General features: G+C 47.4%; 1 pseudogene; it reads left to right on the top strand.

Annotated features, from left to right (window-relative positions):
* Positions 1-977: 977 nt before the first annotated feature.
* On the top strand, positions 978-4,684 carry LOC100964954 (annotated as a pseudogene).
* Positions 4,685-11,698: the final 7,014 nt, after the last annotated feature.

Raw genomic sequence — 11,698 nt, 5'->3', positions numbered from 1 at the left:
ATCTGGGCATTTTTCTGCAGCAAATGACTTCAACTGCATTATCAGATGCCTAACATCCTCTTCCTTTGGAGTCTCTTCCACAACTTCTGCTGAAATGTCAATGGATTCACCACGTAAGACTTTCTGGGAGATCTTGTTTCGTAGTTTAAATTTTTCAAACCAACCACTTGATGCTTGGAAATCTGCCACCCCGAGTTCCTGTACGAATTTCTTCGCTACTTCTCGGATCTTTGGCCCAGAGATCCAGGTATTAACTGCCCTCATTTGCTTGAACCAGCTTAATGTGGCTTGATTGACTTCATCCGGGGAAGTTTTCCTCTTTTTCTGTTGTGGGTCTCCACTGCCTTTACCATATTTCTCTAAGTACTCATGTTTATGTTTTTGGATGTTGCTAACTAACTATGGTCTTGTTAACACCAAACTGTTCTGCTGTCTTTCTCTGGCTGCTGCTTTCCAGAAAATGTAAAAGGTCAACTTTTTCCTTCACTGTCAGCTCTTTGAGTTCTTTCCTTTGGGCCTTTATGTCTCAATTAACTATAAAATTTTTCAGTCATTGCAGGATGTACCAGGCCTTCACATTGAAAAGTCTTTCCCAACACATGATGAAACAACAGGACGTTAGGCCTGATTCAACCTATGGTAATAATACGACGTGAAAAAAGAACTTACACTAAAGAAAAAAATAATACAACTAGGGCAAAGTCCACAGTTTCTACCTCTTGATGTAGAGTGAACTGAACTGGCCAAGTTATAGAGGGTAAATTAATACTGTGTGTGACAAAGTCCAAGTAGTCAAGATACAACTTACAGAGGTGGTCTTCCATTGAGTACATGTGGTACGTGTCCAGTCTATGAATATTACATCAACTTAAGGAGATGGTCAATGTAGGGAGGTGGTCAACTATGGAAGTTCTACTGTATTTTCATATATGTACCAGACTTAAGGAAGAAAAGGAATGATCCACAGCAGCCCAACCATGTCGTACACATTGAGCACCACTAACTGGTTAGCCCCCATTCTCCTCCCTGCGGCTGCCTTCTCTGTGGGGCCCAAGGCCGCTGTAGCCCCTGCTGGCACTTCGGGGGGGCTTGAGCCAGGCACTAAGTGCACAGCCCAGCCCGCGGCAACCAGGGCTGAAGCATCAGGCAGCCGGGCAACTCCGAGGAGCCGCCGACTGGGGGACTCTGCATGGACGAGGCCGGGGAAAGGCCCAGATGAATACTTTTTTTTTTTTTTTGTTTTAGCCCATTATTGTTGTTTAGTGGGTCCAGGCTAGATTTGAACCTGCCACCTTAGGTGTATGTGGCTGGCACCTTAGCCGCTTGAGCCACAGGCGCCGAGCCGATGAATACTTTTAATAAATGGTTGCTGTAATCTTTTAAGACTTTACAGGTCTCACCCAGACAGATCTTAAGTTCTGCAAGGGTAAAGAGAGTTGTCAGCCCCAGTCTGGTGGGTGTGCTCTCAGGACTCGGAGCATGGCAGCCGCAGAGGGCTGTGCTGGCAGTCCTAAGCTTGCATGGCCTCCTGTAGGTAGGGAAGCCTTAAGAAAGGCTGCAGGAGAGTTGAGCTTCCCCGCTGCGTCTCCAAAGAAGAGTAGGAAGTGAACAAGTAGAGACTGAATGGGGCCCGAGAGGACAGCAGTGTTTCCAAGGAAATGAAATCATTTCAACAACATGAAAGAAGGAAAGCTTGAACCACGTTTGGAGAGTAGCCTGCTGACTGTCTGACCGGGGTTTAAGGAGAAGTGAGGGAAGCCTGGAAAGGTAAGTTAAAGGCAGATGGGTGAGGGGCCTCAAATCCCAGGCTCATTCCATTTCTATTACACTCCATGATCCAAGTTCCATCTTCTTTTGAGACGACTTCTTATTCATTTTCCTTTTTAGCCATCTCTGAAGTGAACTTTGGGGAGGATACCCTTTCTGTTGTGTGACTTCAGGGACCTGGGGTTGAAAAAGTATATGCTTTTGCTGGCCGGGTTTTTAAATTTGCTTTTGGTGATCTGATCCCCTCCAGAATGCTGTAGACTTCTAGTGTATTTGCCTCCAGTTGATCCTACCTGTGAGTAACTGCAGCCAAAGCTCTGGTATAGCCGTAGTCAGAGATCCTACTCCGTCACCTATTGGCTTCCGTGTTCCTCTGTCCCCCTAGCCTTAAACTTTACTGAAACAAAAGACTGTAGTGGAATGAGATAACTTCGCAGACCCCACTCCGTCTTGTCAAGTGGTGGATTCTTATAAGAAGGTGCTTAGGAAAGGCCCCAGACACCAATCTTACCTTCTTCTGAGGTACTGCTTGGCAGCCACTGCTCCTACATAGAGAACAAAAGCAATTATCTTTCTCAGCCCGGCAGTCTCCAAACTATGAAATGCTGAATTGAAGAGATTTGCAAGCCATCGGCAGAGCGCCTTTCTTAGTGAAATGGGGCTTCCTTTCCTTTGTTTTTTTTTTCAGTCTGGATAGTGCTAGTTCATTGGTCTCGCTCAGGAATTTGTTGAAAGTGGAATGAAGTCACCAGCCCATGCCAACTTGGTTGGCATATAGGTTGTTTCCCATAAAATAACAGCTTGACCAAATGTTTCTCCTCTGCATAACAAGGTTGTCGGCATTCCAGTCTGCAATATCTGAGCCCTCATTGCCCACAGCCCCATCCTTACCCTCAGCAAAGGCCTAATCTTCAGATTAGATTATTTGCAGCACCCACCACAGTGTACCAAATTCTCTATTTGATAGGATCGCATTTGGCTGCATTTAACAGAAACCCAGCAAAGTGGTTTAAATAAGGGGTTTACTTTCCTTATGTGACTGGAATAGGCAGTCTGGGGCTGGGCAGCAGCTCAAGGAATCAGGCTTCTTTTATCTTCCTCTGCCATCCTCAGTGTGTATGTTTTGGCTTCATGAGCACAAGGTGGCTATAACTCTTCTGGGTATTGTGTCTGCTTTGTGGATAGGAAGAAGGGGCGGGGGGAAGGCAGAATCCACATTTAAGTAGAGTTTGCCCTCTTTCCCTTTTAAAAATCAGGTAATCACACCTATATTCCTAGCATTCTGGAAGGCAGAGGTGGGTGGATTGCTTGGGCTCAGGGGTTTGAGACCAGCCTGAGCAAAAGCGAGACCCCATCACTACTAAAAATAGAAAAACTATCTGGGCATGTGGTGGGCACCTGTAGTCCCAGCTACTTGGGAGGCTGAGGCAAGAGAATCGCTTAAGCCCCAGAGCTTGAGGTTGCTTTGAGCTATGATGATGGTACTCAACTCAGAGCACCAGAGTGAGACTCTGTCTCAAGAAAAAAAAAAAATCAGATAATCAAGGGGTACTATGGCTCACACCTGTAATCCTAGCACTCTGGGAGGCCAAGGTGGGTGGATTGCCTGAGCCCAGGAGTTTGAGACCAGCCTGAGCAAGAGTGAGACCCCGTCTCTAAAAGAAAAAAAAAATAGCTGGGTGTTGTGATGGGCACCTGTCGTCCCAGCTATTCAGGAGGCTGAGGCAAGAGAATTGCTTGCACTCAAGAGTTTGAGGTTACTGTGAGCTGGGACACCATGGCACTCTACCAAGAGTAACAGAGTAACACTCTGTCTCAAAAAAAAAAAAAAATAGGCAGCTAGGTAAAAATAGCAAGTAACTTCTAAGGGAAAGAAAATTAGATTTTCCATTATCAGAAGAAAATGAAATATCTCCAGGAAAGAAAATTCGAGCTAAGCATTTTATATTTAAAAAATGATTTTCGGGTGGCACCTGTGGCTCAGTGAGTAGGGCACCGGCCCCATATACTGAGGGTGGTGGGTTTGAACCGGGCCCCGACCAAACTGCAACAAAATAATAGCCGGGCGTTGTGTTGGGCGTCTGTAGTCCCAGCTACTCAAGAGGCTGAGGCAAGAGAATCGCCTAAGCCCAAGCGCTGGAGGTTGCTGTGAGCTGTGATGTTACAGTACTCTACCAAGAGTAAGACTCTGCCGCTTAAAAAAAAAAAAAAAGAATTATTGGTCTGCGGCGCCTGCGACCCGCACCCAGCGTGGCCAGCCGCGACGAGCCATGAGTGGCCAGCCGGGGAGGGCGGCGGCGCTGCGCTCGGGCTGCTCCTGGAGAAAGACCACTAAGTTCAGAAGTCAGCTCTATCAAATGATGGACTGAAACCTGATTCCTATCTCTTTCACCCGTCTCACCCATCTCCCACAGAGTGACCATTTTCATCACTTTTTACTTGTTGGCGTCAGAAGCCAAAAAGCATTGCTAGTATTTTGAAGGACTTTATCCAACATATTACATATGCCGCTCCTATGAAGACTGCTGTGGCTCCTGCTGTTGTGTGCGGGCTCTGTCCATACAGAGGCTATGGTACTTCTGGTTCCTCCTGATGATGGGCGTGCTCTTCTGCTGCGGAGCGGGCTTCTTTATCCGGAGGCGCATGCATCCCCCGCCGCTGATCGAGGAGCCCACCTTCAACGTGTCCTATACCCGGCAACTCCCCACACCTGCTCCAGGATCCCAGCAGCCGGGGCCACCGTTTTACACTGACCCAGGAGGACTGGGGTTGAATCCTGTCGGGAGCACCACGGCAATGGCTTTCCAGGTCCCGGCCGGCCCAGCCCAGCCCCAGGGAGCTCAGCCTACTCACCTCCGCCTTCTTACTGCAGCACACCTCCACCCCCTCCTATGAGCAAGTGGTGAAGGTCAAGTAGGGGGCGCTAGTGCGCCGGGAGTCGGGGAGGCTGCTGCCCACCTCTCTGGTCCATCACTGCATCCCAAGGTGGCTGATAGCTACTGAGGCATATTCTTCTTCACTGTCTTGGGAGCAAACACAGCCTCTTTTAAGTTTTCTGTGGAGCACAATCTATGAAGTCACACTGTCTCCTGTTCCTTCTGCTTCTGATGAATCTGTGCTTTCTGGTGGAGTGTGGTGACAGTCCCCAAGGGCTGATATTCTTAGGGTGGTGTGACCAGACCCTCAGGAGAGAGACTGTCAGAGGAGGAGCCCAGAACTGGAGGGTGCAGGGGACATGGGGAGGAGCTGGGTCTGGGCAGTCTGGACAGGCAGGTCACCCACTGTTCCAGGTCCCATGTCCTCACATCTGTTCTTCTGTCCAGGAGTGGTCAGACATTGAGGGGAGAGCCAGCCTCCTGTTGTGTGTCCACATCCTGGAGATGGGTTTCTCTCTCACTGCTAGGGAAGAGGGTGCCAGTCCATAGTCAGGCCTGAGCTGGGCATCTGCAGTTATCACTAATGAAAGACATTTAGATACATGGGAAATCACTTCCTGCTCCAAACTAGGACATTGTATTTTATGAGAGATTTTGGTCTGACTTGGGAAAAAATGCTGCCTCCTTTTGTGGTGTGTTTGTGGACATGTGTGGTATTCTGTGCTTTGAGACCTGCCTAGACATGTGTTTTCTTGGTGTGTTCTCAGGCCCATAACGCATCTATACCCTTCCCAAGGCAGCTTCATGGCAGAGGGCTACCTCTAGCTGTGAAGTCATAGCAACCCTCAGAGGGAGACACTACCACAGTGTCCCAGCAGGGCATGGCCAGCCATCCTGGGCCTGGCATGGCATGTTTCCCGTAGGTGGGTGTGCATTAGGCTCTGATGAGGAGGAGCTTGTTAAGGAAAAGTCAGAAAAAGCACTGACCATGTCTTCAAAATTAGAACAAAGAAGCTGCAGGCAAGTCCCAGGGTAAGAATCTCGTGTCAGCCCAAGACCTTGAGCACGTGTAACAGGCGCTCTGTCAAGCACACGGTGGTCAGGTCTGGTGTACGTGACACCTGTTGAGACCTGCAGTGTCATGTGCACTGAGCTTGGGGCTGCTCAGCCTAGTTGCCTAAAAGGCCATGGGAGCCTTGTTGGGTGGGGTAGGGGCACTTAGGTTTCAAAGGAGCTGATTAGTGCCTATTGAATTTGTTATTCAATGAACTAGAATACCAAGACATCCCCCTGAGTGGATATGGGTGTTTTTATTCCCCAGATCAAGAGGCTGAACATCCACACTCTGCCTGGGTGTGAGGGGAGGAAGGGGCCCAAGTAGCCACTTGGACTGACTTTACTGTAAGGACAAAGACTCTGAGAACCTCCCAGGGAGTCCACAGGAGCAGCCCTGGAAATGCCGTCTGCACACACTTGCTGCTGCAGGTGGCTGTGAACATTTCGTGTGACCTCTTATCTCCCAGCCTGCTGCAAGATCTTTCCAAGTCTCAATTTAAATGAGACAACAAAGCACAACTTTCGCTGTTTATAACTGAGACTGGGTCCCAGCATTCCTCTTCCTCCAGGTCATTTGTTCTGTATTTTTAACTTCAATTTCTCAAAGAAGCTCACTAAACACTGCCCCTGGACCCCAGTCAGGCACCTGAACATCCAGGACTAAATTTTGTTTATGGTTCTGATAACCGATGAGCTCAAGTGGCTGATGATGGGTAGGAATCACCAGTTTTATATTCCCATGTTTGTGTAGGGTCAATTCTGTCATCCCTGGAGCCCACTTAGAATCCTGCTACTGTGAACACCACTGTATGTGGAAGTCCTGCTTCTGGTGCTGTATCTTTTGGTGCGTCCCATACCCCTCCCCTATGTCCCTGCGTCCTGTGCAGGGGTGAGGGGCAAACTCGAGGCAGACGTGTGTATGCTCTCCCTGTGTCACACTGGGCACATTCTTCTTTATTCTCTTTTGATAGGATTCTGTTTCCAACGTATGCAAAATAAAAATAAATTTGGAAAAAAAATTATTTTCAAGTGTAAAGTTGATAGACAAACTGCCCTAATATGCAAAAGTGTGGGGAACATCATTTTCAAGGACTATTGTAACCCTTCCAAGAGAAATCCTCTAGAAAATGAGATTCAATCGCAAAAACTCATGGTGATCATTAAACAGATTTTTTTTTTTGTAGAATTCAGAATGTTAAAAGGAAGAAGGTAAAGTATTTAATGAATGTAGGCTCAGAAAAAATAGCATATCTGTTAAAATAGAGAGAAAGAATGGAAGGGTTAGAGAAGAGCATGTGCAAAAAAAATGTAAAACTTTTCTCAATAATTATATTGGTGATGATAGTATTGTTATTTTGAGACTGTTGGGTATATAAAATGGGATAAAGGAAATGAGTGGGTAGTTGTGAGATACTCAGTCTTTTTTTGTGAGATGGGGGCTTGCCATGTTGCTCAGGCTAGTCTTGAACTCCTGAGTAGCTGGGACTACTAAAAAAGACATCTTTGAGATCTAAAACTGTGTAGTGGGAGGTATTGGAAGAAATGGTAGATAGGCGGGTATAGGGATTAGGGACTACTGGGTGAATAAGCTGAACAATTTCATTGATGGCCTGTAAGTCTTGCACTAACCCATATGAACCATCAGTTTTGTTTTCTTTTATATAGGAAAGATGGGAGTGGTTTTTTTTTTTTTTTTTTTTTTGTAGAGACAGAGTCTTACTTTATTGCCCATGGTAGAGTGCTCATGGTAGAGTGGTGTCTCACAGCTCACAATAACCTCCAACTCCTGGGCTTAGGAGATTACCTTACCTCACTCTCCCGAGTAGCTGGGACTACAGGCACCCAACACAATGCCCAGCTATTTTTTTGTTGCAGTTTGGCCGGGGCCAGGTTTGAACGCGCCACCCTCGGTATATGCGGGCAGTGCCCTACTCACTGAGCCACAGGCACTACCCAAGGATGGGAGTATTTTAGGGGGAGTTAGTAGCTTTGAGAATACTGGATGACAGAAGTTTGGGGATGAGTGGTTTAACGCCCTTAAAGGTTGGCTTGGCGCCTGTTGCTCATCAGTGGCCAGGGCACCAGCCACATACATAAACCCAGCCTGGGCCTGCCAAACACCGATGACAACGACAACCAAAAAAAAAGCTGGGTGTTGTGGTGGGCACCTGTAGTCCCATCTACTTGGGAGGCTGAGGCAAGAGAATTACTTAAGCCCAAGAGCTGGAGGTTGCTGTGAGCTGTGATGTCATGGCACTCTACTGAGGGCGACATAGTGAGACTCTGTTTCAAAACAAAACAACAACAACAAAAAACCCTTAAGGGCTACTGTGGGGATTGGGTATTGCTTAAGGGAAGGATATGAATGTTGGGATTGGAGGGCAATGAGAATGGGTGAACGATGGAAGACTATAGAAGGAACAGAAGTATCCCACACAATGGGGTCCTTGGGGAAGTTGGATTGAGAGAATGGGGGAGCTGGTGGGAATCGTCAGGGTCACTTGTAATCTTCAGAGGATATCTCTGCCTAGTAGAGGAACGCTGTATGAAGGAATGATAAGGAATGAATGTGAAAAAGAGTGTCTGCAAAGTGAGCACCACAACGACAGAGTAGCATGAGGGCATAGCAAATTGCCATCAATGCCCACCACCGACATCTCTGTTTGTTGTAAAGGACTCTTTTTTTTTTTTTTTTTTTTGAGACAGAGCCTCAAGCTGTCCTCCTGGATAGAGTGCTGTGGCATCACAGCTCACAGCAACCTCCAACTCTTGGGCTCAAGCGAGTCTCCTGCCTCCGCCTCCCAAGTAGCTGGGACCACAGGCGCCTGCCACAACACCTGGCTATTTTTTGGTTGCAGCCATCATTGTTGTTTGGCGGGCTGGGCTGGATTCAAACCTGCCACCTTGGGTGTACATGGCTGGCGCCTTAGCCACTTGAGCCACAGGCGCCGAGCCTGTTGTAAAGGACTCTTATAGAAGGGTAGAGTGGAGTAAGTGGCCCCAGTATCCATGAGAAAAGAGATTGGCTTATCTTCCACTAGCAAAGTTACCTGGAGTTCAGTCCTGGTGATCATCCAAGGAGCCTGCTGATTCTCTGGGAACTGCCATTCTTCAGCGGCCAAGCCCAAGAGGTTGGGGAATCCAGTCAGTTTCTGGGAGTGACTGTGAACCAGATCCTCAGAAGGACGTGGGCAGTCAGACTTCCAGTGAAGATCTCTGCAGACTGGACACGGCTTGGGGGTGGGGTGGGGGGTGGATTTGGGCACTGTCTGGCCCAGTGGCCAGCTTTACTGCACCTGAAGCATAGTCCCAGGGGAGGCCTTCTTTTTCCAGACTGTCCAGAGGAGTTTTGAGAAGTAGCTGGAGTTTGTCTAATGGCTGAAGCCAATAATTAGAGCTCTGAGAGACTCTGCCAGAGGCCTTTTCTAAGTTATTGAAGTCTTTGAAGGCTATTGTCAATGAGATTTCATTGGGAGAGGGGATCTGAGGGCCTTGGGGGGATTTTTGGAGGTTTTTTCCCCCCAGATATTTGGTACAGATTGGGAGATAAAATGCATGTTGATAATGAGCCTGCCCTTGTTGCTGTTGGGTGATAGGGTAGTATAGTGGTGGAGGACTTGGTTAAGACAGGTTAAGAAGTGGACAGGATTTTCATCCTGTTTCTGGGTTATTGATGGCCTTATGAGTTGCTTTCTTTAGTCCCTCTAAGAGACCTTGCTGGACCCTGTGGTTACCTAGGCAGACTCCCGGAGAGTCAGTTTGGTAATTCCAATTGGGGTCTTCCTGGGGGATGGCTTAACACTGCCTGGCAGGGTTTGGTCTGTTCTCTGTACTAGATCTTCAGTGTGGTCGTGGGCCTGGGTCCAGACCTGCTCTCTCTTCTCTAAAGTTAGGGTGGAGGTGAAGATGACATAAATTATGCCAGGTCAGACCATGTGATTGGGTTAGATACCTAAATTCTTGAGAGTATTTTGTGAGATACGTGGAGAATGAACTTAGTTTCTGACTTAGATGAGTCAAGTCTGAGCAAGAAAAGGGAACCTGAACCCTGATGATACCTTCGTTCCTATAACTTCTTGGAGGGGGTATAGAGATTGTGGTGGTCTGGAAGTGGAAGGTCCAAAGGTGTGGCCAGATCTAGTATGAGGTGGGGAAGTTGGGTCTGCCATCTCTCCTTTCCTGCCCAGGTCCACGATCTTTTCTTTCTTATCAACATGTGGTGGAAGGAGGGTGGGGTGAAATTATGTGGGTAGGGAGGAGGGTAAAGGGTGGCAGAAGAGGGAGGATTGTCTGCTGGGTCAAAGAAAGACAATGGAGAATCAGAGGCCTGGTTTGGACCGTGCAAGGGAAATTTGAGAAGGTTCACAAGATGAACACAAAGAAGAAATGTTTCGGAGAAGGAGGAAGGCCTGAATGTAAGGGACTTCTGACCATTTGCCCAGTCTCCAACAGTAATTGTTGAGGTCAGTAAGGATTGAAAGGTCAAAGGTGCCATTTTCAGGCCATTGTGAGCCATTATCTAGTTTGTACACAGCCAAGAGGTATTACAGAAAAAGATGAGGCATTTAAGCTTAAGGTCAGGATAAAGGTGTGGAGGCTTGAGGTGAGTTAAGAGGCAGCTTAAAGGTGAAGAAGGGGGAATCCATGACTGAGTGGGCAGCATATTGGAAACTGGAGGAAGAAAATAAATGAGGTTGAAGTGAGGATAAAAAGAGAACTTATGAGGAGGAGGGAGGTGGCCTCGGCTGGGATTGGGGAGGTTACCAGGCATCCCTGAAGGACCTTGAACTAGCTTGAAAGGAGTGGTACAGGCCCAGGGCGGCGGTCACCACACAGGAGGCATTGGATGGGCAAGTCTGACGTGTAGGGCTTAGTCTGTGACTGGCTCCAGATTTAGGAAGCTCAGACTACTGGAGTTTTTGGCCCAGAGTGGAGAAAGGGAAGAGAAGTTGAAAGGCTCAGAAAGGGGCTATAGACGTGTGCTCACCTCACTAATAAATGGATGGATTCTGTGCGGGGGTTGGAGGGGTCCCCATTTTCTCTTCGTCTCGTCAGAACGATGGTCTGTTTAGTTGGGAGTGGGTCTGATGGGGTATATCTCAGTCCCCCGAAAGGGCTTTCTATTTATCCCAGGTTTTTGGCACCAAAAATGAGGCTTGGGACTGAAAATGAGAGGTTATTCCAAGATGTGAATGAAAGGTAGCAGAGACCAGGTTCTGTGTGGGCAACGTGGCCCGCATTCGCTATGGTGCCAGTGAGCTGAGTGCGAAAAAGAAGTCAGCATGTGGGTTAAGGCAGGGTGTGAATATAAGGGTTCTGGGGATGGGGACTGGGGCACTCATTCCTTTCTGGGCAGAATGGTTCTCTTTGGGCAGGTCCCTACATCAGAGCTACAATTGAAGTTGAGAAAGATCTTATTGCTGAGCATGAAACAGTATACATGTGGCTGATCTTGCTACTATGTTCAGGATGCCTAAATCAAACGTTTGTATGATTTTGAAAAATAAAGAAGCTACCAAAGTAGCTGATGTGGCAAAAGGGGTTAATGATGCTGACCTCTAGGAGATCAAAAATTATAGAAGAGATGGAAAAAATCCCCTTAGTTTGGATTAATGAAAAACAGCTGGCTGGTGATGTGATTTCTGAGACAATAATTTGTGAGATAAAGTTAAAAGGGGTGCGAGATTAAAAAAAAATTGTGAGAAAGCCACAGTTCTCCAATACGATTTAGTGAAAGGCATGCCTGATATTAGTGCTCAAAAAGAGGAATTCAAAGCCAGTAGGGAGTGGTTTGAGAACTTTAAGAACTGGGATCCATAGTGTTATTTTGCACAGAAAGGCTACCGGTTCTAATTTGGAAGCAGCAGAAAAGTTTGTAAAGGAGTTTATGAACAGTGAGGGGTGTATTTTTTTTTTTTTTTTTGAGACAGAGCCTCAAGCTGTCCCCCTGGGTAGAGTGCTGTGGCATCACAGCTCACAGCAACCTCCAACTCCTGGGC

This window comes from Otolemur garnettii, unplaced genomic scaffold (genome assembly GCF_000181295.1).
Source record: "Otolemur garnettii isolate 467f Iridium unplaced genomic scaffold, OtoGar3 scaffold00011, whole genome shotgun sequence".
In the NCBI taxonomy this organism is placed as follows: domain Eukaryota; kingdom Metazoa; phylum Chordata; class Mammalia; order Primates; family Galagidae; genus Otolemur; species Otolemur garnettii.
This window is presented reverse-complemented; position numbering and strand designations above follow the sequence as displayed.